Source organism: Sturnira hondurensis, unplaced genomic scaffold, assembly GCF_014824575.4.
Source record: "Sturnira hondurensis isolate 20B ecotype Veracruz unplaced genomic scaffold, ASM1482457v3 Scaffold0013537, whole genome shotgun sequence".
Classification (NCBI taxonomy): Eukaryota; Metazoa; Chordata; class Mammalia; order Chiroptera; family Phyllostomidae; genus Sturnira; species Sturnira hondurensis.
In genome coordinates, this window is record NW_028086168.1 from 1,710,359 (window position 1) to 1,738,228 (window position 27,870).

General features: G+C 38.3%; 1 long non-coding RNA gene across 12 annotated transcripts in view; it reads left to right on the forward strand.

The window, feature by feature from the left end:
- The first annotated feature begins 374 nt into the window (after window positions 1–374).
- Window positions 375–27,870, forward strand: part of LOC118997923 (uncharacterized) — a 79,785-nt gene continuing 52,289 nt past the window's right edge. For 3 of the 12 annotated variants that reach the window (XR_005068762.1, XR_005068763.1, XR_005068761.1), the window contains exons 1-3: window positions 381–728; window positions 12,563–12,634; window positions 26,659–26,730. This is a non-coding gene — a long non-coding RNA (uncharacterized LOC118997923). Of the gene's footprint in view, window positions 729–12,562; window positions 12,635–26,658; window positions 26,731–27,870 lie in introns of all 12 variants that reach the window. The other 9 variants (XR_005068760.1, XR_005068758.1, XR_005068768.1 and 6 more) reach the window with 6 other exon arrangements.

Consider the following 27,870-nt stretch of genomic DNA (forward strand, 5'->3'; position numbering starts at 1 on the left):
AAGTGTTTCATAAAGAAAGCTGACACCTCACCATACCAGTCTGTCCGGTTATGAGGAAAGAGTCAAACAAACACACTTACTGTTTAGAACAGGTGCTTGTGGACCGTCAGCTGGCCTCTGTCCCCAGTCTTATTCTAGGGTGCAGGAAGGGCAAGGATGCTCCGTGGCGTACCCTTCTCCACACCAGACTATGGAACCAGAATGGCTTTGTACTCCTCATACCAGATCCGGTCTCTGGAAGGGTGAGTGTGCTCTCCCTTCAGAAATGAATTTTCTATAGTAAATTCACACCACACTGACTAACATTTGGGATGTGGCCTGATTACCAAACTAGCTTTCAAACATTGTGCAGAGAAGATTGCCAGGGCCTCTCTGGGAAAATGTCATCTACACAGACATGCAAAGCATGGAAAGAACAGTTAGTTCCGGAACAGTTCTTAGTTCCTGGCATTCAGGAGTGCCCTTGGACCACATTCCAAGGCTGAAATGCATCTGGAATTGAGATAGATTAGTATTTCTGACCAAACTCAAATCACAAAGATAAATAAAGACTGAGAGTACCCAAGCATGTTTCTGCCTACCTCTAGCCTTGGTTACTCCTGTACAGTCCACCTGTGAATTACAGATGGACTACATGAAGAAGGAAGGTGCCATGGAGAATGACAACCATCCCCAAATCTTGAACTCATTTTTGGTTGACTGAGAACAGCATCAGGATGTTTTTCAAGGTGAGATCCTTTTTTTTGTTGTTGAACATTATGTAAAGAGTGCATCTTCCTCACCAAGTAAGCACAAGGGAAGCAGATCAGGAAGCAGAGCAGTGGAGTTTAACATCCAGCCTGTGCGAGGGGCTAAACCAAGTGATCTGTTACTCAGACTGTGGCCAGAGGACCAACAAGAACCTGAAAGTCTGTTAGGATGTAAAATCTCAGGTTCCACACAAGGCCACTGAATCAGAATTTTCATCTTCGCAGGATCCCCAGGTGAATCATATGCAAATTCAGCTTTGAAAAGTGTTTTAGACAGGAAGCTGTATATTCTATTACAAATAGGGTTTATAGATCCAAAAGTCCCAGGCTGTTGTTCATTGTACCTTACAGTCAGATCTTTCTGACCTTTCCCCTAAAACTGTGTATGTCCAGGGGCATCAAATTCTGATATGAATCCCCTGTAATCGGGAATATTTGATCAACATATGGACTTCATTTGGTGTATGAAAACATGAGACAAAGAGTAGGTTCCACCCTGGCTAGTGTGGCTCAGTGGATTGGTCGCCAGTTCAATTCCCGGTCAGGGCACATGCCTAGGTTGCTGGCCAGGTCCCAACTGAGGACCACGTGAGAGGCAACCACACATTGATGTTTCTCTCCCTCTCTTTCTTCCTCCCTTTCCCTCTTGCTAAAAATAAACAAATAAAATATTTAAAAATGGAGGAGGAATTCATCAGTGAAGCCATCTGGGTACAAGCTCTGGATAGTTTTTTTGAATTACAAATTCAGTCTCTCTACTTGTTTAGGTCTATTCGAATATTCTATTTCTTCTCGACTCATTTAGTTTGTGTCTTTTAAGGAATTTGACTATTTTATCTAACTTCTATAATTTATTGGCATATTGTTTATAATATTCCTTTATAATTCTTGTTATTTCTGTAAAGCGAGTAGAAATGTCCCTTCTTACGTGTGAGCCTTCTCTCTCTCTTTTTCCTGATTGATCTGGCTAAAGGTTTTTCAACTTTGCTGTGCATTTCAAAGAATCAGCTATTGCATTTATTCATTTTTCTATTCTCTCTTTCTTTAATATCTGCTCTGTAGGCAATGGTCTTCTTGGCTTGCTTGTCTAGGCACGAACCCTCTGCTTTATGAATGAATTGGATTGAAGGAAATCAGGTCCCAGTATTCTCAGTGTGCCAAACCCAAGGCAGAGCTTCTGTCCCATGAGTAGGAATTGGGTGGGAGATAGAACCCTGTGTTTTTGGCCGTACCCCTCTGGGGTGGAGTTTCCATCACTCTGAGTTGGGATCGGGGAAGAAACAGGTTGTCCATCTTCAAATGCCATAGACTCTCACTGTTCTCACTGAGTTTTAGTAGGTTTTCCTGAATGAAACAAATGAATTGTCCTCATTTGCTATCAGGTCTAAAAACCATTTATAATGAACTGAAATTTTTAAAGTGATTTTACCAATTTCATTGTGGGACCATGAGGTTTCTCATATTGCCATGCCAGAAAACAGATCTTTAGGTGTTGCTATTTAATTTTTCAGTTTGATCGTATAACTATATAATATATTTACATGATTCTAAAATCAAATCTGTTCATGTATATTCAGAGAAATCCGGTTCTTATTCCTATCCTTTCTTCTGTGTCGCTTTTTTCTATTGATGAGGTTAAAAGCATTTTATTTTTTAAGAGTTTATTTATTTTTATTTTTAGAGAGAGGGGAAGGGAAGGAGAAAGAGAGGGAGAGGAACATCAATGTGTGGTTGCCTCTCAAGTATCCCCTACTGGGGACCTGGCCCGCAACCTAGGCATGTGCCCTGACTGGGAATCGAACTAGCAACCTTCTGGTTCACAGGCCCGTGCTTAATCCACTGAGTTACGCCAGCCAGGGCTAAAAGCATTTTATTGAAATATTAATATGTGATAACATTTACCCTTTCAATTATATAGTTCAGTGGTTTTAAAAATTATGCTTCCAAAGTTGTGCAATCATCATTACTATCTTATTTCAGAATATTTCACCTCCCCCAAAAGAAACCCCAAACCTGTTAATGGTCGCTCTCTAGCTCCCCTTTCCCCTAGCCCCTGGCAACCATTAATTTACTTTCTTTCTCTTTGGATTTGTCTATTCTGGACTTCTCAATACCTGACCTTTTGTAACTGACTTCTTTCATTTATCATAACATAGTCAAGGTTCATTTATTTTGTAGCATGAATCAATACTTCATTCCTTTTTTGTGGCTGAATAACATTCTATTGTCTGGCGAAAAAACAATTTAATTATTTATCAGTTGATGGACATTTGTGTTATTTCCATTTTTGGCTATTATGAATAATGCTGCTATGAACATTCCTGTTCAAGTTTCTGTGGCTGTAAATGTTTTTTTTTCTCTTTGGTGTATGCCAAAGAGTGGAATTGCTGGGTTAGAGATAACCTTTAATTTTTTTGTTTTATTCTTCCATAGATAGATAGATATAGAGTTATAGATAAACAGATATCATCACTTTGTTAGGTAAATGGTAGCATTGTGTACATGTACTTCACTTTCTTTGCTCTCGTCAAACATATCCTGGAAAAGAAAATAAAAACAATATAATCTGGACATCAGTCCATAACAGTACATAGTTATTTCCTTTTACAGTTGCATAATTGGGATGTGCCAAGATCTATAAGACTGTAAATAGCAAGAAGGCAGTCTTCTTGCTTTTACAAATTGAACTGGAATATATGGTAATATTTTTTCATATTTTTGTATATGCACTGTTGGGATAAATTCTTAGAAGTGGGATTTCTGCGGGAAAGAATAAATTCAGTTAGGTAGCATCAAATTCCTTTCCATTAAGCTTTCTCTGTTTCATATTTCCAGTCAGTATCCCGGTGTGATTACTTTTTATAATGTTCTGTGTATGATTGAAAATAATAATGTGTATGTTCTAGTTTTTGGTGCCAGTTCTGTATTTTTACTTTGGTCAAATTGTTCATTATTTTTTAAAATCTAGATTATTAATAGTTTTCAACTTCTTGATAGAAGTGTATGGGCTTGTAAGTTTCTTCTAATATTTTATTTCTGTACATTTAAAAAAAATACTTTGAGGCTAACTAGGTATATTTAAATTATACCTTCTTGATAGTTTTTTCCATTATGCACTATCAATCCCATTCTTTAATAAATATTTTTTACTTAATCTATATTTCATATTGAACACATTGATTTCTACATATAGTCACCTTTTGGAGGCTGTTTGTGTGGTATCTTTTCCTATGCCTTTGTGTTTCATCTTTCTATGTCATGTTTAAGTATATATTTTAATTAACATATATCTGAATTTTTGATACATTTAATGTAGTTTTTTTAAAAACTGTGTTTACTTCATTTTCATGGATTATAATTAGTAACACTTCAGAATTATTTCTACTGTCATATTTATTATTTTCTGTTTACCATGTGCTTTTACTTTTATTACTTTTTAATATTTTATTTATTTATTTTTAGGGAGAGGGAAAGGCAGGAAGATAGAGAGGGAGAGAAACACCTATGTGTGAGAGCGACATCGCTCTGTTGCCTCTTGTATCCCCACCGCCCAACCAGGGACCTGGCTGGCAACGCAGACATATGCTCTGATCAGGAACTGAACTGGCAACCTTTCGCTTTGAGGTCAATGCCCAACTCACTGAGCCACGCCAGTGAGGACTACTATTTTTTTTAATTGTTTCATTTTGCTCATTTTTAACTTCTACTCCTGCTTTCTATCAGATTACTGAGTTTAGGATTTTGGGTTTTCTTAAGGGTAAAATTTATCTTAGCAGCCCTGACATGTATTATTATAACTTTTACCTGTGGCTCTTTTATTTCAGAAATTAGAGACCATCTTTTCATTAAGTTGTAGTCTTGCTTCATTTCCTTCAGTCTCAGAATAATTTGAGAAAGACTTATTTGGTAGAAGCTAACATGAAATTATTTTAATTTCTAAATTATAACAAGCGTATATAAAGCACACAGAATTGTAGTTTATAATGTATAAAACTCTTGAAAACTATTGTTATCTTAATCTTTTGTACTGTAGAAATATTCTCTAAATACTTATCATCAGGTTCTGGCCAAGATAGAGGCATAGGTGGAAATACTGTGCCTCCTCGAACAACCAAATTTAAGGACAACAAAGATTTAGAAACAAAAACATAATCAAAACAGACAGAAAATTGAACTGTACCGAAGTTCAGCAAAATGTACCATTCATCCAGACCGGTAAGAGGGGTGGAGTTGGCAGCTAGTGGAGAAGGGTCCTCCCAGCAGGAAAAGGCCGTGGTTAGCAGACCAGGTGGGTGCCAGACGAAAACCCAGTAAGGCTTGCAAGGCGGCTGGCTGACCGTGGACACACATTCGCGTGCAGATAAACCAGGCAGGTTTAAAAATGGTCAGTGAGACAGACTGCACAACCCAGGGCCCTAGTGAAGGGAAATAAAGCCTAAAAACACCAATTGGAAAAACTTTCAGGGGTTGAGGTGACAGCCGCACAGGAGAGCTCGTTGGGGAGACCCACAGGGCCCTAGAACGTGCACAAGCCCACGCACCCGGGAACCAGCACCAGCAGCAGAGGGGACTGAAATCTGAGAGGGAGCTGAACAAACTCCATTACTTCTCTCTGACTCCGCCCCCACATACAGCGTCACAACCCAGCGACTGGGTAGACGGGCCCTGGTGAACACCTAAGGCTCCACCCCTCATATGCGCAAACAGACCAAAATATTATGGCTCAAACAGAAACAGATCAAAGCCCCAGAGCCAATACTTCTAAGCGACAAAGAGATAGGCAACCTATCGGATGCATAGTTCAAAATACTGGTGATCAGGATGCTCACAGAACTGGTTGATTTTACTCACAAATTAGATGAATAAATGAAGGCTACACTAAGTGAAATGAAGCAAAATGTACAGGGAACCAATAGTGAAGGAAAGAAAACTGGAACTCAAATCAATGGAGTGGACAAGAAGGAAGAAATAAACAACCAAACAGAAAAGAATGAAGAAACAAGAATTCAAAAAAATGAGGAGAGGCTTAGGAACTTTCAGGACATCTTTAAACGTTCCAACATCTGAATTATAGGGGTACCAGAAGGGGAAGAGGAACAGCCACGAGTGGATAACTTATTTGAACAAATAATAAAGGAGAACTTCCCCAATCTGGCAAAGGAAATAGACTTCCAGGAAGTCCAGGAAGCTCAGAGAGTCCCAAAGAAGGTGGACCCAAAGAGGAACACACCAAGGCACATCATAATTACATTAGCCAAGATGAAAATGAAGGAGAGAATCCTAGAAGCAGCAAGAGATAAGGGGACAGTCACCTACCTACAAAGGAGTTCCCATCAGACTGTCATGATTTCTCAAAAGAGACCTTACAGGCAAGAAGGGGCTGGAAAGTATTCCAAGTCATGAAATCCAAAGACCTACATCCAAGATTGCTCTATCCAACAAAGCTATCATTTAGAATGGAAGGGCAGATAAAGCACTTCTCAGATAAGATCAAGTTCAAAGAGTCCATCATCACCAAGCCCTTATTCTATGAAATGTTAAAGGGACTTATCTAAGAAAAAGAAGATAAGAAATACAAACAGTGAAAGGACAGCAAACTCACAGTTATTAACAACCACACCTAAAACGAAAGCAAACCAAGAGGACAGCTAGATCAGGAGCGGAGCCACAGAAATGGAGATCACATGGAGGGTTAGCAACAAGAGAGTGGGAGGAGGAGAAGGTACAGAGAATAAGTAGCATAGGTGGTAGGTAGAAAATAGACAAGGGGAGGGCAAGAATAGTATGGGGAATGTAGAAGTGAAAGAACTTGTGACACATGGACATGAACTAAAGTGGGGAATGTGGGGGGAGGGGGTGTGCAGTGTGGAGGGGAATGAAGGGGGGAAATAGGACAATTGTAGTGGCATAATCAATAAAATATATTAAAAATACTTATCATCAAAAGATAGAATCTTTTTAATATCCCTATGACTAAGAAATGCTAAAATATTTAAGGGACAAAGACTCATGATATGTTAACTTATCTGCAAATGGTTCAGGAAAATAATTATAGACAGAAAGAAAGAGAGAATGGTACAAGTGAATGGTATAAAATGTTAATGATAGGTAAATCAGAGTAAAAAAGTATATGACTCTTTTGGTACTATTTTTTTTCTTTTAAATATTTTATTGTTTATGCTATTACAGTTGTCACAAGTTTTTTTATTTTTCACGCTATTACAGATTTCTGCCCATGTACTACTTTTGTATTTGCAACATTTTATAAATTTGTAATTATTTCAAAAGAAAAATCTTTAAAGCTACATATTTAGCAAAATATTTAAAAAAATATTTTTTGGAAACATTTTTACATTAAGTTTAAAAAGTAAACTAGCACCTTAACTTTTTAATGATGATTTGTCGCCACCAAGTGTTCAACTTCTGCAACTACTATCAAACCCAACCTGTCAAGCTACATTTGTAAGTGGCTTTTTGTTGATTTCTTTATTGTGGCAACAGAAGATTATAAAAACTATGTATGTGATCAAAATTACTAAAAAAAAAAACTCCACAAACTACTGCAATATTAAAAGAAGAGTGATGGATTGTGATATGAAATGCAGATTTCTGCCTCCCTTAAATTTTACCAAGTCTCAAGAGAACATCAAAGTAGCTGGAGCACAAAAACTTATCAGTGCACAGACCATTCAATACTAGGGATTTACACATAATCCATGATAAATGTAGGGGATAGAATTTACTCAAAACACTCATATACTGCAGATGAAGTTGTCACAGCAAGAAAACTACTAACACTTTTTTCTTTATCTTTCTAAACAGCAGATGTTGTGATTTTTGAGGGGGGGGGTGTTGTTTGTTTTTTAAAGTAAATTACAGAAAAAGTAGATTTAACATCTGACTTAAGATAAGTTAGTGTCATGAGTTTTGAAAGAAACATGATACTTGAAAACAAACATTGGAAACCATCTGTTTAACAAACTTACTCATGCTAATGATGTTTTAGTCTTTGCACAGATTGTGGCTATAATGCAAAGCATGTAACAATTCTCTGAAAAGACCAGAATGTGAAATGTTGAGTTCAATTAAGAAATCCTCAATGTCTCCATCATCAAACTGGATTTTGGCATCATCCTTGGGAACTAATGTAACCTGCCTTTGACCGTAGCTTGTTTTGGAAGCTCAATATATGCTCAGATGTCCAGCCTCCTTAGCAATGTAATAAAAAATTATCTAACTTGGCTATCCAGTAGTCTTACAAGCCCACCAACAACCCCTGCCCCGCTGGCCACCAATTTCTCCTGATCATCAAAACACATTGTTTCTAATTATCCATTTCCCAACATTTGCTTAGCTGGGCCTAGTGGTCCATTCTCCTTGAATAGGAGTTCCCTTATTTCAGATTCATTCTCATTCTTACCTCTGCACCTAGTTTTGCTTTTATTCTTGGACATGGCTGCAATGGAGGTCTGGGTCGGTCTCTCCATTCCTGGTGCTTGGAGCACAGCAGTCACGCTCCCGTAGTTTAGGGAATTCTAGTAGTTTCTGGGTGCCCTGTATGGGAACGTCCACTGAGATTTCTTTGTTTCCTTTTTGCCATCTCTGTGTGTTTCCTAGTTGTACATCTCATTTCTAGTCTCTCAGTGAACACTTCCATTTATTTTTTATTGTATTACATTCCATTACTGTTTAGTCCCCCTATACCCCTCTCCACTAGCCTCCTGAAAGCACCACACTGTTGTCCATGTCCATGAGTTCTTTTTCCTTTTTGCTCAATCCCTCCACCCCTAATATCCCCCATCCCTAATATCCCCCACCCCTTACCTGTCATCCTGTTTTCTATCTATGACTCTGTCTCTATTTGCCTTGTTAGTTCAGTTTGTTCATTAGATTCACATATGAGTGAAATAATATGGTATTTGTCTTTCTCATACTGGCTTATTTCACTTTGCATGATGTTCTCCAGGCCCATCCACACTGTCACAAAGGGTAAATTTTCCTTCTGTTTTAAGGCTGAGTAGTATTCAGTAGTGTAAATGTCACACAGTTGTTTTGGTTACTCATCTACTGATGGACACTTGGGCTGTTTCCATACCTCGGTGATTCCAAATAACACTTCAATGAACATACGGGAGTTTATGTTCTTTTGAATTAGTGTTTTGGGTTCTTTTGAATGTAGTCCCAGAAGTAGGATTGCTGGGTCAAAAGGCAGATCCATTTGTAAATTTTTGATGTATCTCCAAACTGCTTTCCACAGTGGCTACACCAATCTGCATTCCTACCAACGGTGCAAAAGGATTTTCCCTTTTCCACATCCTTGCCAGTGCTTGTTGTTTGTTGATTTATTGATGATAGCCATTCCGGCAGGTGTGAGGTGATATCTCATTGTGGTTTTAATTCACATTTTTTCTGATGATTAATGACATTGAACAGCTGTTCATATTGGCCATCTGTATGTCCTCTTTGGAGAAGAGCCTATTTAGGTCTTTTGCCCATTTTTTGGTTTGCAGGCCTGTGCTCAATCCACTGAGCTACACCAGCCAGGGCTCCTGCCCATTTTTTAATTGGGTTGTTTGCTTCTTTCATGTTGAGTTTTGTAAAGCCTTTATAAATTTTGGATATTAACCTTTTATCAGATATATTGGCAAATATGTTCTCACATTCTGTAGGTTGTCTTTTTTTTGTTGATGATTTCCTTTGCTGTGCAAAATCTTTTTAGTTTGATGTGGTCCCATTTGTTTATTTCTTCTTTTGTTTCCCTTGCCTGGGGAGATAAATCTGATAAAATATCGCTAGGAGCAATGTCTGAGATTTTGCTGCCTATATTTTTTTCTACAATTTTTATGGTTTTGGTCCTAACATTTAAGTCTTTAATCCATTTTGAATTTATTCTTTTGTGTGGTGTAAGAAGATGATCCGGTTTCATTTTTCTGCATGTATCTGTCCAATTTTCCCAACACCATTTATTGAATAAAGTATCTTTAGTACATTGCATGTACTTGCTTCCTCTGGCAAATATTAATTGACTACAAAGGTGTGGGTTTATTTCTGAGTTCTCTATTCTGTTCCATTGATCTGTCTGTTTTTATGCCAGTACCAGTCTGTTTTATTTACTATGGCTATACAGTATAGTTTGGTACTAGGTAGTGTGATTCCTCCAACTTTGTTCTTCTTTCTCAGAATCACTGTTGTTTTGTGGGGCCTTTTGTTGTTCCATATAAATTTTTGAAATACTTGTTCTAGTTCTGCGAAATACGTCATTGGAATCTTGGTAGGCATTGTGTTGAATCTATAGATTGCTATGGGTAGTATGGAAATTTTAATGATGTTAATTCTCCCTATCCATGAACACAGTATGTGGTTCCATTTTTTTTTTGTATTTTCTTCGATTTCTTACTTCAGTGTCCTATAATTTTCTGAGTATGGGTCTCTTACATCCCTGGTAAGGTTTACTCCTAACTATTTTATTCTTTTTTGAAGCAATTTTGAACGGGATTGTTTCTTAATTTTTGTTTTTGTTTGTTCATTATTGGCATATAAAAATGCAACTGATTTCTGGGTGTTAATTTTGTATCTGCTGCTTTGTTGAATTCTAGTAGTTTCTTGATATAATCTTTGAGGTTCACTATGTACTGTATCATGTCATCTGCATATGACAGCTTTGCTTCTTTCCAATTTGGATTTCTTTTATTTTTTCTTCTTGTTTGATTAGCAGGGCTAGGACTTCCTGTTCTGTTCAACAAACACTGTTTGTGACCGTGTGGAGGCAGAGAGTCCCCCAGGCCCATGATGATCAAAGACCCCCTTTAGTCACAATAGACCCATCCCCTCGCTCCATAGATGTCTCCCAGGAGCTGCATAGCTCAGGAAGGGCAGCGGCCCAGTCATGACTGAGATGGCATTTTCCTCCTCCCCGAGTGGCCTGCGATTTACACCACACAGAGCAGATAACCCTGGCAGAGACTGAGAAAGGAGAGTTAAAGTCAGAGAGTCTTTGTCCAGTGCCTGCAAGTTAAAGCCAGGTGTTTGAAATGTTTGAGCACTTATAAAGCCCTTACTACACAAATGGAGAACTGGGTACGGCGGTGGTTCTCAGACCTGTGTGCACCAGAATCATCTGGCGAGCTCCTTAAAGTGGGAATTTCTGGGTCCCACCCCAGAGCTTCTGATTCCAGTTGGTCTGTGTTGGGGCCTGAGAATTTGCATTTCCAACAAATTCCTTAGTGAGGTTGATGCTGCTGGTCCCCAGACAATACATTGTTAACTGGTGAATGTACATGTTTTTCAGATAATTTGTTATCAAACATCTTAACAGCTGCCACCATTTGCTAGTGTGGTATGATGTCTTTTACCAAACATTATTGTTTTCCTGACTTCGACTAAGTTTATTTTCAGATTTGAGAATGGAGTATTTGTAGTTTATTAGATTCATTTCAAAGGCCCCTTGGAGGAAGCTGTTTCAGTGCTTTCGCTCACTGTATAGAGAACGGTAATTTTTAGGAGATTCTGTAATTAAAAGAATCATTTGTGTAACTTCTATCAGTTTATAAAGTTTTCATATTTATTATCTGGTATCTTAATGTAAATACTAAATATATATATATATACATATATGTATATATATGTATACACACACGTGTGTGTGTGTGTGTGTGTGTGTGTGTGTGTGTGTGTGTAACCTTTTGGCTTTTAGCAGCAGTCCTGTGAGGTAAACAGTACTTTTTCTGGTTTGTAGTATGTCAGAGAGCTGGGATTAGCTCCATACTGCCTCTTAGTGAGCATTTGTGGTATAACATCTAAGATATTACAAAGAGGGTGTGATTAGCAGATAATGAGGGGGAAACCTAATCACAGTGAAGGAATACTAATCATATGACTCTATAATGACACCTCATGTGCACAGGTTTCTCCAGCTTCTCCGCTCCCAACCTCCTTCCCAATAAGCCTTCCTTTGGAAAAAGAAGGAGGCCTTAGCCACGGAGGAAAAACTTTCTCAGATAAATTCTGTCACCCAAATGCCCATATTCCAAAACTGATTGGGGCCCACCAGTATTTCTATATTTCAGGGCACTCCCCGAAGCCACAGTGTACTGCAATTCCTGCCTGAGTTCTCTCTGCAATGTTTGTTTTTACTTCCTCACAACTTGAATGGGGTAGAGAACCAGGATGCCAAGCACAAATCCTGAAGTGGAAAATCCGAGAATGTTTGGCCTTTCCTGCAGGGGGGGAAAAGAGTGAATGTGAGGAATGTGGGCTTAGCAACTTGGAAAGAAGTGAGATTCAGTGGGGAGGAAATAGGGTAGCTTGGTCTTGTAAGAAGGTAATTCCACAATTTTACTTACTGCCCGAGTTCTGAAATAGGAAAAGAAATAAGTTGAAAGGAATAAAAAGCAAATAAACAAAACTGCTATCTCTAGAGGGGAGTTGAGATCCAGACACAGAAGATATTTCAGCTTCAGAGTCTTTTTTTCCTTCTCTCCTCCCCTTGTTTTCTCCCTGCTCCTTACCACTCCTATTTTTTCTAATTGAAATCAGTTATAACTAACAACTGAAGGTAGCCTTGATTGGGGAAAGTTAACATACACAGAGGAGAGAAGCATTATGACCCAGTTTGCTTTAGTGATGGGAAAGTTCTCAGGCTAACTAGACTGGTGAGATGGGGCTTTTTAATTTTATTTGTCTATTCTTTAAAACATTTTTAAAATGGTGGTTTATCTTACATAGTTAAGTGAACAAATAACTCAGTGTACAACTGAACGGCTATTTTACATATATATGTGCATACACACACACTCTTTTACCTCGTCTTCCAGATCAAGATAATCAAGCATTTCCAATATCTCACAAGGCTTCCTTATGTCTCCTCCCAGACGATACTCCCAAAGGTAAGCACTGCTGACCCCTACTGCCACTGAATGGTTTTACCTGTTCTTAAACTTAGGATATAATAAGAATCATACAGTATGTATTATATTGTGTCTGGCTTATTTCACTCAACTTTATGTCTGCTCAATTCACCTACATTTTTGCATGTATCAAGAAGTGTTCTCTCTCACTGTAATGTATTGTTCTACTATGTGAATATAGTACAATTTCTAGTTATCCATTCTATGGTCAGTACACACTTGAATTGTTTCCAATATTTTGCTATTATGAAGTTGCTATGAACACTTTTTTTAAAAAAACAGCTTTACTGAGATATTCATACACCATATACTTCACCTATATACACTGTAGAACTCAGTGGTTTTTAGTATTTCACAGAGTTGTGCAACCGTTATTGTTGTCAGTTTAGAATATTTTCATTATTCCAAAATGAAAATTTGACCTCTTAGCTATCAATCCTAATCACCCTATTCTCTGAGCTCTATGAAATCACTAATTTATTTTCTATAACTTTAGATGTTCCTAGTTTGAACATTTTATATAATGAAATCACATAATATGTGTTTCTTTGTGACTGGCTTCTTTCACTTTAAAAGTTCATTCATTTTGTAGCTTATAGCAATACTTTACTTCTTTTTATTGCCCCCAAATATTCCATTATATGGACATACCAAATTTTATTTATTCATACATCAGTTGATGGGCATTTGGGTTGTTTCTAGCTCTCAGGCATTATGAATAATGCTGCAATGAACATTCATGTACAAGGTTTTGTGTGGACAGTGGACATATGTTTTCACTTATCTTATGATGCCCAGGGGTGAGGAGGGTAGTTCTTGGATCAAATAGTAACTCAATTTACCTGTTTGAAAAATTGCCAGACTATTTTCTAAAGCAGCTATACCATTTTACATTTTCACCAGCAGTGTAGGAGGATTCCAGTTTCGCCATGTCTTCACCAACTCTGTTATTACCTGTCTTTTTCATTCTAGCTATCCTGGTGGGTGTGAAATGGTATCTTATTCTGGTTTTAACTTCCATTTTCCTGATGTCTAATAGTGTTAAGCGTCTTTTCATGTGCTGATGGCCATCCGTATATCTCCTTTGGTGACATGTCTATTTAGATACCTTGCCTATTTTATTCTTATAAAAATATATTTTATTGATTATGCTATTTACAGTTGTCCCAATTTTTACTCCTTTACCCCCCTCCACCCGGTACCCCCATTCTCTCCAACAAAGTCCCTCCTGGTTCATGTCCATGGGTCATGCATATAAGTTATTTGGCTACTCCATTTCCTATATAGTTCTTAACATTCCCCCATCTCTTCTGTACCTACCAATTTGTATTTCTTTTTTTTAGCCCACCCCCCAGTGCTCCCCACCTCCCTCCCATTTCCACTCCTATTAGAATTTGTACTTCTTAATACCTGCACCTTTTCCCCATTCTCCCCTTCCTCCTTCCAAATGGTAACGTTCCAAATGATCTCCACATCTATGATTTGTTCTGCTTGTTTGCTTAGCTTGTTTTTAAATTCAGTTGTTGAAAGTTGTGAATTTATTGCCATTTTAATGCTCATAGTTCTGATCTTCTTTTTCTTAAATAAGTCCCTTGAACATTTCATATAATAATGTCTTGGTGATGATGAACTCCTTTACATTTACCTTGTCTGGGAAGCACTTTATCTGCCCTTCCATTCTAAATAATAACTTTGCTGGATAAAGTAATCTAGGTTGTAGGTCCTTGCTTTTCATTACTTTGAATACTTCTTGCTGACAGTTTAATGGGAACTTCTTTGTAGGTAACTATTCACTTTTTTTCTTGCTGCTTTTAAGATTCTCTCTTTATCTTTAACCTTTGGCATTTTAATCATGATATGTCTTGGTGTGGTCCTCATTGCATCCATCCTGTTTGGGATTCTCTATGCTTCCTAGACTTGTACATCTATTTCCTTCACCAAATTTGGGAAGTTTTCTTTCATTATTTTTTTCAAATACATTTTCAATTTTTTGCTCTTTCTCCGCTCCTTCTGGCACCCCATGATTTGAATATTGATATGTTTGAAGTTGTCCCAAAGGCTCCTCAGCCTATCCTCAATTTTTTGGATTCTTTTTTTTCTTGCTGTTCCAATTGAATGTTTTTTTCTTCTCCCTTATGTTTCAAAGCATTGATTTGATACTTGGCTTCATGCATTCCACTGTTGATTTCCTGTAAATTATTCTTTATTTCACTAAGCTTCATTTCTGCCTGCGTCTTTTTTACACTGTTGAAGTACCCAATGAGTTCCTTGAGCATCCTAATAACCAGTCGTTTGAACTCTGCATCTGATAGATTATCTACATTTGAATTCTGCATCTGCTTATCTATATTTAGTCTAGCTCTTTTTCTGGAGTTTTGTTCTATTCTATCATTTGGGCCATATTTTTTGTCTCCTCATTTTGGCAGTCTCCCTGTGTTTGTTTCTATGTATTCGTTAGAGCTATTTGACTCCCTGTCTTATTAGTGTGGCCTAATGTAGAAAAGCACATCCATAAGTTGGTTGGGGCAGGGTGTTAGGCAATTGCCAGAATGGGGCAACACATGTGAACCAGGTTGATGGAGTCTCAGAGATGGTGTCATTGCTCTGTGGCTCTGTGTTGGGGAAGGCTCAGAAAAGGGACAATGACAACTGCCTGGTCTCTGGAGTTTTGTCTGGGAGGAAGCTGTCCCCCAGCACTAGCCCTGATGCCAGACACTTCAGTTTCTCCCCGTACACCACTGGTGTCTTTCCAGCTGCTGCCCCACTGCTGGAGCCCAGAGGGTGTGAGTCTGCATAAGTTCTAAGTTTGTTGTAGCCCTTTAAGAGTAGATGCTTGAGAATGCCACAGTTTATTCTGCGGTCACAGACCCTACTGGTTCAGAAATTACCAGTTTAGGGAACTTATCTTCCTGGTGCTAAAACTCTGGGCTGGGTGGTCTGTTGTGGGACTGGGATCCCTCACTCCTGAGGTTTCCCTCCCAATTTTTATCCACCACGTGTGGGTGTGGGACTGCCCATTCTGGATCTCGACAAGTCCGCTCCTCCTAGCCATCTGGATGGATGTGACTTCTTTAATTCCTTGGTTCTCGGACCTCCACACAGCTTAATTTTCTGATGATTCTGGGGGATAGTTGTTTTGTAGCTTAGCTGTAATTTATGCTGTGGCTGCACAAGGTGAGCCAGGAGGCAAGCTGCGCTTACCTGCTCCTCCATCTTGTGATTTTCTGAGTCAGGCCGACATAGGTGCACCGCCTGGGCCTTGGTGGTCTTTCCCTTTTCTCTGTTAGAAACTGGGGGTGAGGCTGATGCCAGTGTCCCACATGTGTGTGGGTCACCACCCTGCAGGGTTGCAAGTGGCTGGAACAGAATGGTATAGGAACCCCATACCACTTTCCTCTGGTGGAAGCAGTAGTTGTATTGTTTCAATTCTACTCTCAGGCCTGGTTGTGGAGTTTGAGGAATGCTATGGTGGTCGCCTCTGCTGTCACCCCAGCGCACCACCCCCGCCCCAGTAGCCTCAGCCACTACCTGGGGCCAGTGGGTCAGCGGCAGGCTGCACTCTGGGGTCCACGGGCAGGGGGCAGACTCCTTTGCCTGTTTTTTAAAAATGGGTTGTTTGCCATTTTATTATTGAGTTGTAAAGGTTCTTTAATATTCTACATATAAGTCCCTTAGTGGATATATTATTTGCCAAAATTTTGTCTCTTTGTGTGGATTTTTTTCTTTCTTGATAGTGTCCTTTGAGGCACAAAGTTTTTAATTTTCATCATGTCCACATTTCCTATTTTTCTTTTATTGCTTGTGTTTTGGTGTCATATATAAGAAATGAATGTCATAAAGACTTGTGCCTGTGTTTTCTTCTAAGAGTTTTATAGGTTTATCTCATATTGAGATCTTGATCCATTTTTTAGTTAATTTTTGTAAATGTTGTGAGGGAGGGATCAGAGTTCATTCTTTTGTATGTGGATATCCACTTGTCCAAGCATAATTTATTGGAGACTCTTCTTTTTTTATTTAATTGTTTTGCTATCCTTGTCAAAAATCAATTGACCCTAATTGTGAGGGTTTATATGTGGACTGAATTCTGTTCCATTAGCCTATGTGTCTAGCCTATGCTAGTACCACACTGTCTCGACTCCTGTAGCTTTGTTGTGAGTTTTGAAATAGAGAAGTTTGAGTTGTCCAACTTTGCTCTTTTACAAGATTATTTTGGCTTTCTGTGTCCCTTGAAATTCCATATGAATTTTTCAATTTCTGCAAAAAAGCTATCTAGTATTTTGAAAGTGGTTGCACTTAATCTGTAGATCAATTTGAAGAACCTTGCCATTTTAACAACATCAAATCTTTCAATCCACAAAAATGCGTTATTTTCCTTTTAATCAGAACTTCTTTAATTTTTTAAATAGTATCTTATAATTTTCAGAGTATAAATTTTGCATTTTTGTTAAATTTATTCCTATTTTGTTCTTTTTGATGTTATTGTATACAAAATGGTTAATTTTGTCGTCTATTGGCTCGCTGCAACTGTGTAGAAATATAACTAGTTTCACATACTGACCTTTGTATCTTGCAACATAAATGAATTTGTTAGTTCTAATGCATTTTTAGTGGGGTCCTTAAGATTTTCCATGTGCAAGATCATGTTTCTGCAAATAGAGATGATTTTACTTATTTCCAATCTATATACCATTTACTTCATTTTCTTGTGTAACTGCTTTGACTAGAACTGTCAGTATAGTGCTGAACAGAAGTGGTGAGCATGGACATATTTATCTTGTTTCTGACCTTAGGGGAAAGCATTCTGACTTTCAACATTAAGAATTATATTACTGTGGATTTTTTGTAGATGTCCTTTATCAGGTTGAGGAAGTTCACTTTTATTTCTAGTTTGTTGAGTGCTTTACCCTGAAGAATACCAAAGGTATGAGCATTGTTGTATATTACTTTTGCAGAACTTGAATACACATTAAGCACCCATGCTTTCTGTTTTGTGTATCCCAAGAAATAAAAGTGGTGAGTCATAGTGTACGCATGTATTTAGCTTTAGTGCACACTGTCAAGCAGTCTTCCAAAGTCCTTGTATTAACACTCCCACCAACATTATAAGAGGGTTCCAATTTCTCTGTGAAATGACAGTTTATTAAACCAACTGCAGAGTGAAGCCTTTTCTCATCTTTGCCGTAAAAAAAGAGCTTCCCCCAGTCTCCCTGCTTACCAGGCACCATGGCTGTGGACAGTGGTTCCCAGACTTCGGCAAATGGAGTAACTGCCCTAATTCACCATCCCCATGTCAGCTTTGGAGGCAATTCAGTTTGTGGGGTGGAAGGGGAGGGTTTTGATATTTGCCAACAGAGTATGTGGAATTAAAAACATTTTTATTTTCTGTTTCTTTTACTATTAATGATAGAAAACAAATTTTTCAAGCTCTGTAGGTCATTTCTATAGTGTGATTTTTCTTTTCATGCCCCTTGCCTTTAAAAAAATAAGATATTTGATTTTTAAATTGGGTTTAAGTCATCTTTATGGATGAAGACATTTTCCATTTGTCAGTAGTATTTTAATTTTTATAATGTTTTTCCAGAATCACTGTTTATCTTGGTTGTTTCTTAGTTTTGTGGACGTAGACCTGCCAGTTGTTTCCTTATGGTTTTTGGCACTGGTGCCACGTTAAGAAAGGTCTTTCTCACGTTGAGGTGTGCAAATATTGTCATGAGCCATGACGACATTCTGGCCAGCGATGGCGTGCAGATGCAATGGTGATCCATAGGATTATAATGGCGCTGAAAACCTCCTATCACCTAGTGACTTTTTAGCCGTCTTAATGTACTGGCACAATGCATTACTCACGGGTTTGTAGTGATGCTGATGTAACAAAACCTGCTCTGCCAGTTGTATAAAAGTACAGTACATACAGTTATGTACAGTCATATTACTTGGTGATGATAATAAATGACTGTTCTACTGGTTTATGGATTTACTATACCATACTTTGAACCATTATTTTATTTATTTATTTTTAAATTTACTTAGGGAGAGAGGAAGGCAGAGAGAGAGAGACACATTAGTTTGTTGTTCCACCTATTTAGGCATTCATTGGTTGATTCTTGTATGTGCCCTGATTGGGGATGACTGGGGTTCGGTCACACCCAAAACCTTGGGTTATCAGAATGATGCTCTAACCCACTGCCCTCCCTGGCCAGGGCCTGAATCATTATTTTAGAGCGTACTCTTTCTACTTACAAAAAAACGGCTGCAAAATTGTATGTTGGGTTAAGCTAGCAGCATCCTCACACATCTCGTATTTACTGTATTTCTTGTTGCATCATTTTCTCTTATGCTTCATTTAAATGCAAAAAAAATAAATTCTAAAAAATAGTTAATATAATTATAAAGGTTTCAGATATATAATTCTACAATATATTTTCTGTATATTGTATTGTGTGTTTACCACCCCAGCTCGAGTCTCCTCCCATCACCTTTACTTACGCTCCTTTTTCCCTCTTATACTTCCCCCCACCCCTTTTCCTACTGGCAATCACTATACTGTTGTCTGTGTCCACGAGTCTCTTTTTTCTTTGCTTAATCCCTTTGGTCTTACCAAGGCCCTGATCCCATCTCCTCTGACAGCTGTCAGTCTGTTCTCTGTACCTATGAGTATGTTTTTATTTTGTTAGTTTATTTTGTTCATTAGATTCCACATGTAAGTGAAATCACATAATACTTGTTTTTCTGTGACTGGCTTATTTCACTTAGCATAGTATTCCACCCATGCTGTTGCAAAAGGTAAGATTCCTTCTTTTTATGGCCGAATAGTATTCCATTGGGTAAATGTGCCACAGCTTTTTCATATACTTGTCTGCTGATGGGCACTTGAGTAGCTTCTAAATCTTGGTGATTGTAAATAATGCTGTAACAAATATAGGGGTGCATATATCTCTCAATTAGTGTTTCTGGTTTCTTTGGTTGTATTCTCAGAAGTGAAATTGCTGAATCATAAAGCAGTTCCATTTTTATTTAATTTTAAATATTTTATTTATTTATTTGTTTGTTTGTTTGTTTGTTTATTTATTTATTTATTTAAGAGCACGGGGAAGGGAGAAAGAGAAGGAGAGGAACACCAATGTGTGGCTGCCTCTAGCGCACCCCCACTGGGAACCCGGCCCACAACCCAGGCACTGAATCATTTCACAAAAATTCCCAGGCATGTGCCCTGACTGGGAATCAAATGGCCACCCTTTGGTTTGTAGGCCAGTGCTCAATTCACTGAGCCACACTGGCCAGGTTCCATTTTTAATTTAATGAGGTAACACCATAATGCTTATTACAGTGGCTGCACCAGCCTTCATTCCCACCAACGGGGTAAAGGGTTCCTTTTTCTCCACATCCTCACCAACACTTGTCTGTTAATTTATTGATGATAGCCATTCTGACAGGTGTGAGATGACCTATCATTGTGGTTTTAATTAGCATTTCTCTGATGACTAGTGACATTGAGCACTCTTTCTTTAGTCTCTTGGAAATCTGTATGTCCTTTTTGGAGAAGTGTATCTTCAAGTTCTTTGCCCATTTTTTAATTAGATTGTTTGGGGTTTTTTGGTCTTAAGTTATATAAGTTTTTAAAAAATGTTTTATTTATTTATTTTTAGAGAGAGGGGAAGGGAAGGAAAAAGAGTGGGAAAAAAACATCAATGTGTGGTTGTCTCTCATGTGTCCCCTACTGGGGACCTTGCCTGCAACCCAGGCATGTTTCCTGACTGGGAATTGAACTGGCGACCCTTTGCTTCACAGGCCTGTGCTCAATCCACTGAGCTATACCAGCCAGGGCTGAGTTATATAAGTTTTTTATAAATTTTGGATATTAAGCCCTTATCAGATGTATCAGTGAATATGTTCTCCCTTTCAGTGATTGTCTTTTCGTTTTGTTGATGGCTGTCTTTGCTGTGCAAAACTTTTTAGTTTGATGTAGTCCCAATTGTTTGTTTTTCCTTTTTTCCCCCCGGCCCGAGATGATGTATCAGAAAAAAATATTGCTATGAGAAATGTCTGAAATTTTACTGCCTAAGTTCTCTTCTAGGATTTTATGCTTTCAAGTATAACATTTAAGTCTTTTATGACTTTTGAGTTTATCCTTGTGTATGGTGTAAGAATGTGGTCTAGTTTTATTTTTTCCCACATACCTGTCCAATTTTCTCAACACCATTTATTGAATAGACTATTTTTACCCTATTGCATGTTTTTGCCTCCTTTGTTAAATATTAATTGATTATAAAGGTGTGGGTTTATATCTGGGCTCTTTATTATGTACTATTGATCCATATGTCTTTTATGCCAGTACCATGCTGTTTTGATTGCTTTGGACTTGTAGTATAGTTTGATATCAGGTACTGTGCATACCTCCAACTTTGTCCTTCTTTCTCAAGATTGATGTGGGGAGTCAGGGTCTTTTGTGGTTCCATATAAATTTTGGGGCTATTTGTTCTAGTTCAATGAAATACACCATTGGAATCTTGAAAGGAATTGCATCAAATCTGTAGATTGCTTTGGGTACTATGGATATTTTAATGATATTAATTCTTCTTATCTTTGAACATGGTATATGCTTCCACTTATTTGTATTTTCTTCACTTGCTTTGTTTAGCATCTTATTAATTTTCCAAGTACAGGTTTTTATATCCTTGGGTTTGATCCACAATCACGGCACATATCTAGGTCGCAGGTTCGATCCCTGGTCAGAGACTGTATGGGAGGCAACTAATTAATATTTCTCTCTCACATTGATGTTTCTCTTTATCTCTTCCTCTCTTTCTAAAATCAATAAACATATCCTTGAGTGAGGATTTAAAAAAGAGAGAGAATTGCTATAGATTTGGAAGAAGATTTTTTGTTGTTGTTTGTTTGGTTTTTTGTTTTATTTTATTTATTCCTGGTCATACTTGTTCATTGTAGGACATTTGGAAACTGTGGACATATGTAAAACCTAAAGTCAAAATGGAGAAATTATACTTACCCCCTAATCTCGTCTAGTCTCAGACCTGACTCCACTTGTGATTACACACTCACACTGGTAGTTTTTCACAACCACAACTTCATTTCTTCTTTGTTACCCAGTGAATTGGTAAGCACAGGAGCTCCTGCTGACCTCATCTGAAATTCCTGAGAATGCAAACAACCTTAATTGACAAGAATCATGGAGTTAAAAAGAGACCCTGATGAGGTTTTTTCTCGCTCATCCTTTTGACCTGGCACAGAATTGCATCAACATTCCAGAAAAAGTATTCCAGCCAACTCTACCACTTTCCTCTAGAAATCTTCACTTGTTATGTCTGCAGACAAAATTTTTTGCAAATACTCATCCCCATCTCTCTGATGAAATTTAGGTTCATTCCTCTTGTTCCTTTCTCAGAACTAAGAAGCAGCTGCTCACCACCTCCCCCGGCATGTTCGGGCATGCACTTCTAGACTTCAGCTTTACCCACAGGGTCAGAGGCACAATCTGTCCCTCACTGCAGACCACTGTAGTGTCCCTGGATTGACAAGGGGTATTTTCTTTTTAAACTTGTTTCTCTTTTTCTGTTGTAAGAGTGTTGTTGTTTAGTTCAGCATTTACAGCAAAGCAGGTCCTAAGGCAGGCACTCTAAGGTTATATTTTGGGTCTGTTTCTGGGCTTCAGTTTTTTTTTCTTTCTCATCAAAAATAATAGCATTAGCTCTGGCCTGTTCGGGCTCAGTGGATTGAGTGCTATCCCCCGAATCAAAGGGTTTGATTTCCAGTCAGGGCATATGCCTGGTCTCCAGTAGGGGGCGCGTGAGGGGCAACCACAAATTGATGTTTCCCTCTCTCCCTCCCTTCCCCTCTCTAAAAACAAATACATAAAATCTTTGAAAAAAAACTAAAAAAAAATTAAAACATTATTATTTCACTAAAAGCTATTGTCCAATAGGAATGTTTCTGAACTCAAGTATAAGGAAATAAGTGTAGCATTCTTATGTAGCACTTTGTTTTTTAAATTATTTTTACCCTTTTTTACATGTATTTTTTCTTTTTAATTGTGGTAAAACACATAAATTACCATTTTATCCAATTTTTATGGGAAACCAATTTTTCATTGTAGTAAAAAACTTATTGATTTACCAGCTGCACCATTTTAAGTGTAAAACTAGTAATGGTAAGTATGTTCAGATTTTTGTGAAAATCTCAGTAGTAGATCTCCACTACTTTTTTTCGATGTAAAAAACATCCAAATGTGTAGGTACTTTTTATGAGTTTATCTGAGCCAAACTGACGACAATGACCAGAAAGCAAAATCTAAAGCTCTGGAAAATGGCATTTTTGCAGCTTATTTTATATATCACAGTCAAAGAAGGAGACTTAAGGCGGGGATGGTTACATAAAATTCATTGGTGGCAGATTAGGGAGGCAGCAGAAAGCAAAGCAGAGAAATCTCTGTGATTGAATAAAAAGTAAAATGGAGAGAGACATGTCCTTCCTCTACATTGGTGGGTACAGGATGGCTAAGAGTCAACATTTGCAGTACATAGAGATGGTATGCAGGGAACAACATAACGATGAGGGGTTCTGTGGTTTCATGCTCATGTTCTGTGGTCTCATGCTCCAGTGCAGTGGATGTACACTAGGGGACCTGAAAAAAGGGGATTACTCTGACATTCCAAGTATAAGTTATCTTCGATGCAAAAAGACTGACCTTTGTCAAGGAAGCAACCTATAGACCTAGGATGTGACTACCCACTGTGACTCACGTTTAGTTAAGAACTTGTATGTTCAGCCCTGACCAGTGTGTCCCGGTTGGTTATTATCCCTCAAAGTGAAAGGTTGCCGACTCCATTCCCAGTCCCGGCACATGCTGCCTGGGTTGTGGGTTTGATTCACTACTGATCGAGGTGTGTATGAGAGGCAGCCAACTGATCTTTCCCTCCCTTTCTTGTTTCTCCCTTTTCCTCGCTCTAAGAAAAACGAACAAACAAACAAACAAATATTTTTTTTTGAAAAAGCATTTTTATGTTCAGACCATCCTGTGTGGTTACCTGTGGCCTTGGTTTGTAGGGCCTCCCTAAGCTTGTCAGATTTAGCATGTGCCCTCATTTTTGTCCACATCTGGCCAAACTGAAGGTTTACACCTATTAAACGGCAACTTCCCAGGCCCACACCCCCCAGGCCCTGGCAACTACCACTCTAGTTTCTGTTTCTTTGAATTTGAAAGCTTCAGATACCTCATGTAAGTATTTGTCTTTTTGTGACTAACTTTTTTTTACTTAGCATACTCCTCAAGTCTCATCTATGTTGTGGCATGTGTCAGAATATATCTGAATAGCCTTCTCTTTAAAGGCAGAATAATAATATATGATACGAATATGCCACATCTTGTTTATCTATTAGATAGACACTTGAATTGCTTCCCCCTTTGACTTTTTGGATTATTTTTGCTATAAGGAATATTTTTGTGATTTGAGGACAACATATATTTACAAGAAAAGTAAACAGAATATGTCATTTAATGGTATTTGTATACTTATTCTAAGTGGCTATACAGTCTTGGAAGAAAATTCTGGTACATTGTGGTAGACTTTGTGACCCTCTGATCACTTGTCTTACCCGTTTTGTACGGTCTTCAGTTCTTCTGAGCTTATTGTTTAACTGAATATGAGTCACATGGCTACTTTGGGACAATTTATCTGAGAACATAGTAAAGAGTCAGATGGCACCATCGAATATAGCCACTTATCAGAGGTATTATTTCTTTCTAGTTGAGATTTTATGTCACAGTAAATGTTTGCAAAATGTCACGTGATCAGTTGAGCCAAGCAAACATTTTAAAAGTTCTCTGAGAATGTATTTTGTAATCAGTACAGTGCCTTGCACAGGACAATGGAATCTCCAGATCTAACACGTCATAAGGAAAGAATCTTGGGGACTCTTGGGGAAAAGGAGGGGAAGAGTGGACAAGGGTGGAGAGTGTCTTCTCAACAGCTTTTAGTGAATTTGGAAAATTGTCTCCAGGACTACAAAAAATGGAAAAGCAGCATTTAGACACATGGCTACATGGCTACGAGTTCCTAATCTACTCTTCAGTTATGTCTAAAGTTCGGTAAACAATACTTTGGTGCTTTAAAGCACTTTTAGTGAGCATTCTTGATCATTGCCAAGAGGAGCCAATAAAAATCTAGCATATCAAAAGAATGGCAGCCAGTACCCAGGCATTCATGGTTAAACAACCAAGGAAACTAGCTCCCAGTTTCCAGGAGGCAATTCAACCTCAGCTTTTGCAGTTCACCACAGGCCTTAGACATGTTCAATATTGTGACTGTCAGTAACCTAGATTTTAAAGGAACCATTCCCTAAGGAATAAGTAAACAAAATTCACAGTAGGGCTCAGTGTCTCATTGCGCACTGGGGATGTGTCGTATTTCACAACCCAGCAGCCTTGACATCTCTGGCTATTTCATCTTTTCTCCGGCTTATTTTGTCTCCTTGTATCTTAACTGTAGTTGGTGCCCTGTATTCACATGTTACTATTATAATCTTGACATCTGAGCTTCTCCTGTGGCTGTGCTTTAAGTACTTTGTCTGGGACTTTGGTTTCCTGTTCACTTGACTTCCCTTCTTTGTGTAGCCTGATCCTTACTACTACCTGCTTTTCAATCAGCTTGCTCATTCCAATCTAAATAGTGTTGCCAGCCTTCTGAGTGGGTCTGCACAAGATTATAAGTGGACCTGGCGCCTCCACAGGCTCTTTCCAGTGCTAAAAAACTAGAGAGCAGGAAGCTGAAGAGCAGGGAACCCAGGCGTTACTAAAGGCTGTTTCCAATGGTAGGCATTCTCAAACCTAAGATCGCATCAGAATCACCTGACGGCATGCCGAAACAAATTATTGCCAGGTATTGCTCCCAAAACTTCTGATTGAGCAGGTCTGGTCTGGGCTCAGAGGATTTGCAATTTCTAACAAATTCCCAGGTGATGCTAATGCTGCTGGTCTGGGAATGACTCTTGGAGAATGAATTCTCAAGGGTAAAAATAATAATAATTGGAAAAGAATCACATCTGATATTATTGGTCACTTTATATATAAGATGCTATTCTAAGTCCTTTACTCATTTTGTCTTTACAATAATTTTGCTTTTTCTATTTTTAAAAGAGGAAACTGAATCCCAGAGAAGTGAACTATCTTTCTCAAAGTCACACTGTAGGTGCTGGTGCTGGGTTGTGAACCGGGTTTAGCACCCACGGATTTAAATGAACCTCTATAATGTCAAGTAACATATCTGATAGTTTAAAATAAGTATATATTCATATACTCATGTAAGAACCTATTAAAAATCTTGAGATGGTTAAGAAAAAATAATCATTATTGCTAATAATAATCCTATTGGTACCTTTCCCACCAATTTTATTCATTTTTTAATATATTATCCCTCATTGTGGACCAGGATAGTGAAGAGTGAAGGAATGTCATAAAATTTTAATAGAAAATTTTAATACAATTTACCTCTTAAAATGAAGAGCATTCTTGCCTATTTTTCCTTTTCTACTTCCTCTTCTTTTGAATTTTTTGAGTGCTCCTTCAATCTTCAATCGTAGCAGTATTCCATGTTCTTCGATCACCTGTGAAAATGTGGCTTTCTTTCTTATTACCTTTCTTCTCTCCAAAGAATGACCCTTTGTCTGTCTGTCTGTCTGTCTCTCTCCTCCTCTGATAGTATTAAAATTAACTGGGCTTTTCCAAGAGCTGAGAATGAAAAACATTATTGGTTTGAGAATTTGCTGCTTCAATGACAGTAAATTATGGCACATTATCTTTTGTTGGGTCTCCATGCCTGTGACCCTAGTAACTTAGAGCAAAAAAGGTCTTAAACCAATAGTACTGTATTTCATCAAAACTAAGATGCCACCAATTTAGGAAGCACCATTATTTTACTGTATGTACAGGGATAACTTGTTTTATTGTACTTCACTTTATTGTGCTTCATAGATGTTGCTTTTTTTTTCAGATCTTTTCTTTCAAAAGGATTTTAACTTGCTGCATTGTGTTGGTCTAGAACAGAACCTGCAATATCTTTGAGGTATGCGTATGCCACTAAGAACAAAAAAGAATGCTGCCAGTTAATCTATGACACAGTGCCTCAGCTAAAGGCCTTAGGCAATAATTGGTCATGCTGATCTCTCATTACTTTGAGAATTCTTTCATCTATTCTGAGGGAGAGATTTGGCAACATGGCCAAGTTCATTCAGGTGCATTTCTTGGCATGTGATAGGCTAGTGCTTCTCACTCTGGCCTGGGCACATGAGTCACTCAGAGTCTTGTTAAAATGCAGGTTCTGGTTCAGTAGGTCTAGACCAGGGCTAAAATTCTGCGTTTCTAGTAAGCTTCCAGATAATGCCGGTGCTCCTGGCTGTGCAGCAGTCATTGAGTGAAGGTGACTGGCAAGCTTTTACATGTATCTCTCTAACTACATGGGACCCCTATTCATGCGCTCACGCGTATCTCCCTTTTTTTAGGTATTCTAAAGCGCTTGCTTATTGCTTTGTCAAAGAAAAGTAGAGTTGCAGTAATTCCTCCAACGACAAATATTTGCTTTACAAATATCGAACTGAAGTCCCGCACCTTTGCTACTAGACCTTTCTTTGTACACAGTGGCGTTTTGCTTCAACGTTGAATCATAGTGTATGCATTTTGAAGACATTTGAAGGGACAGCAAAGCTAACACATCCAAGAGGCCAATGCAAACAACTCAACAGAAGAGAAAACAATATAGATAGCCGTGACCAAGTTCATGAGTGCACAGGCAGTAACAACTGTGTCACAGTGGCTGCCTGGAGGACAGTGAGCACAGGACACAGTCTGTGTGTATGACTCGTTCTGACTTCTCTGCATATTAGGAAATGAAAATATATATGTAAAGTGTAATTATGGTATGTTAAAAGAACAATAACAATAGGAGGGCAAGGAAAGACATTGGGAATGAAACGATATAAAGTGCCTTATACTTACTTGTTCGTTCATAAGACATTTGTTGCCCACTGTAAAACACTGTGTCTGAGGAAACAGTGAGCAGGCCGAGCCACCAGTCCTGCCCTGGCGGAGCTTAGAGTTCAGTAGGGCCGCTGTCGGTGAAGAAACCTGTCAGTCTTCATTGCGGAGACTGTGTTTGCAGAGAGTAGGGAGATAGGGCTTTTTTTACTTCCATTAAGGGTTTGCATTC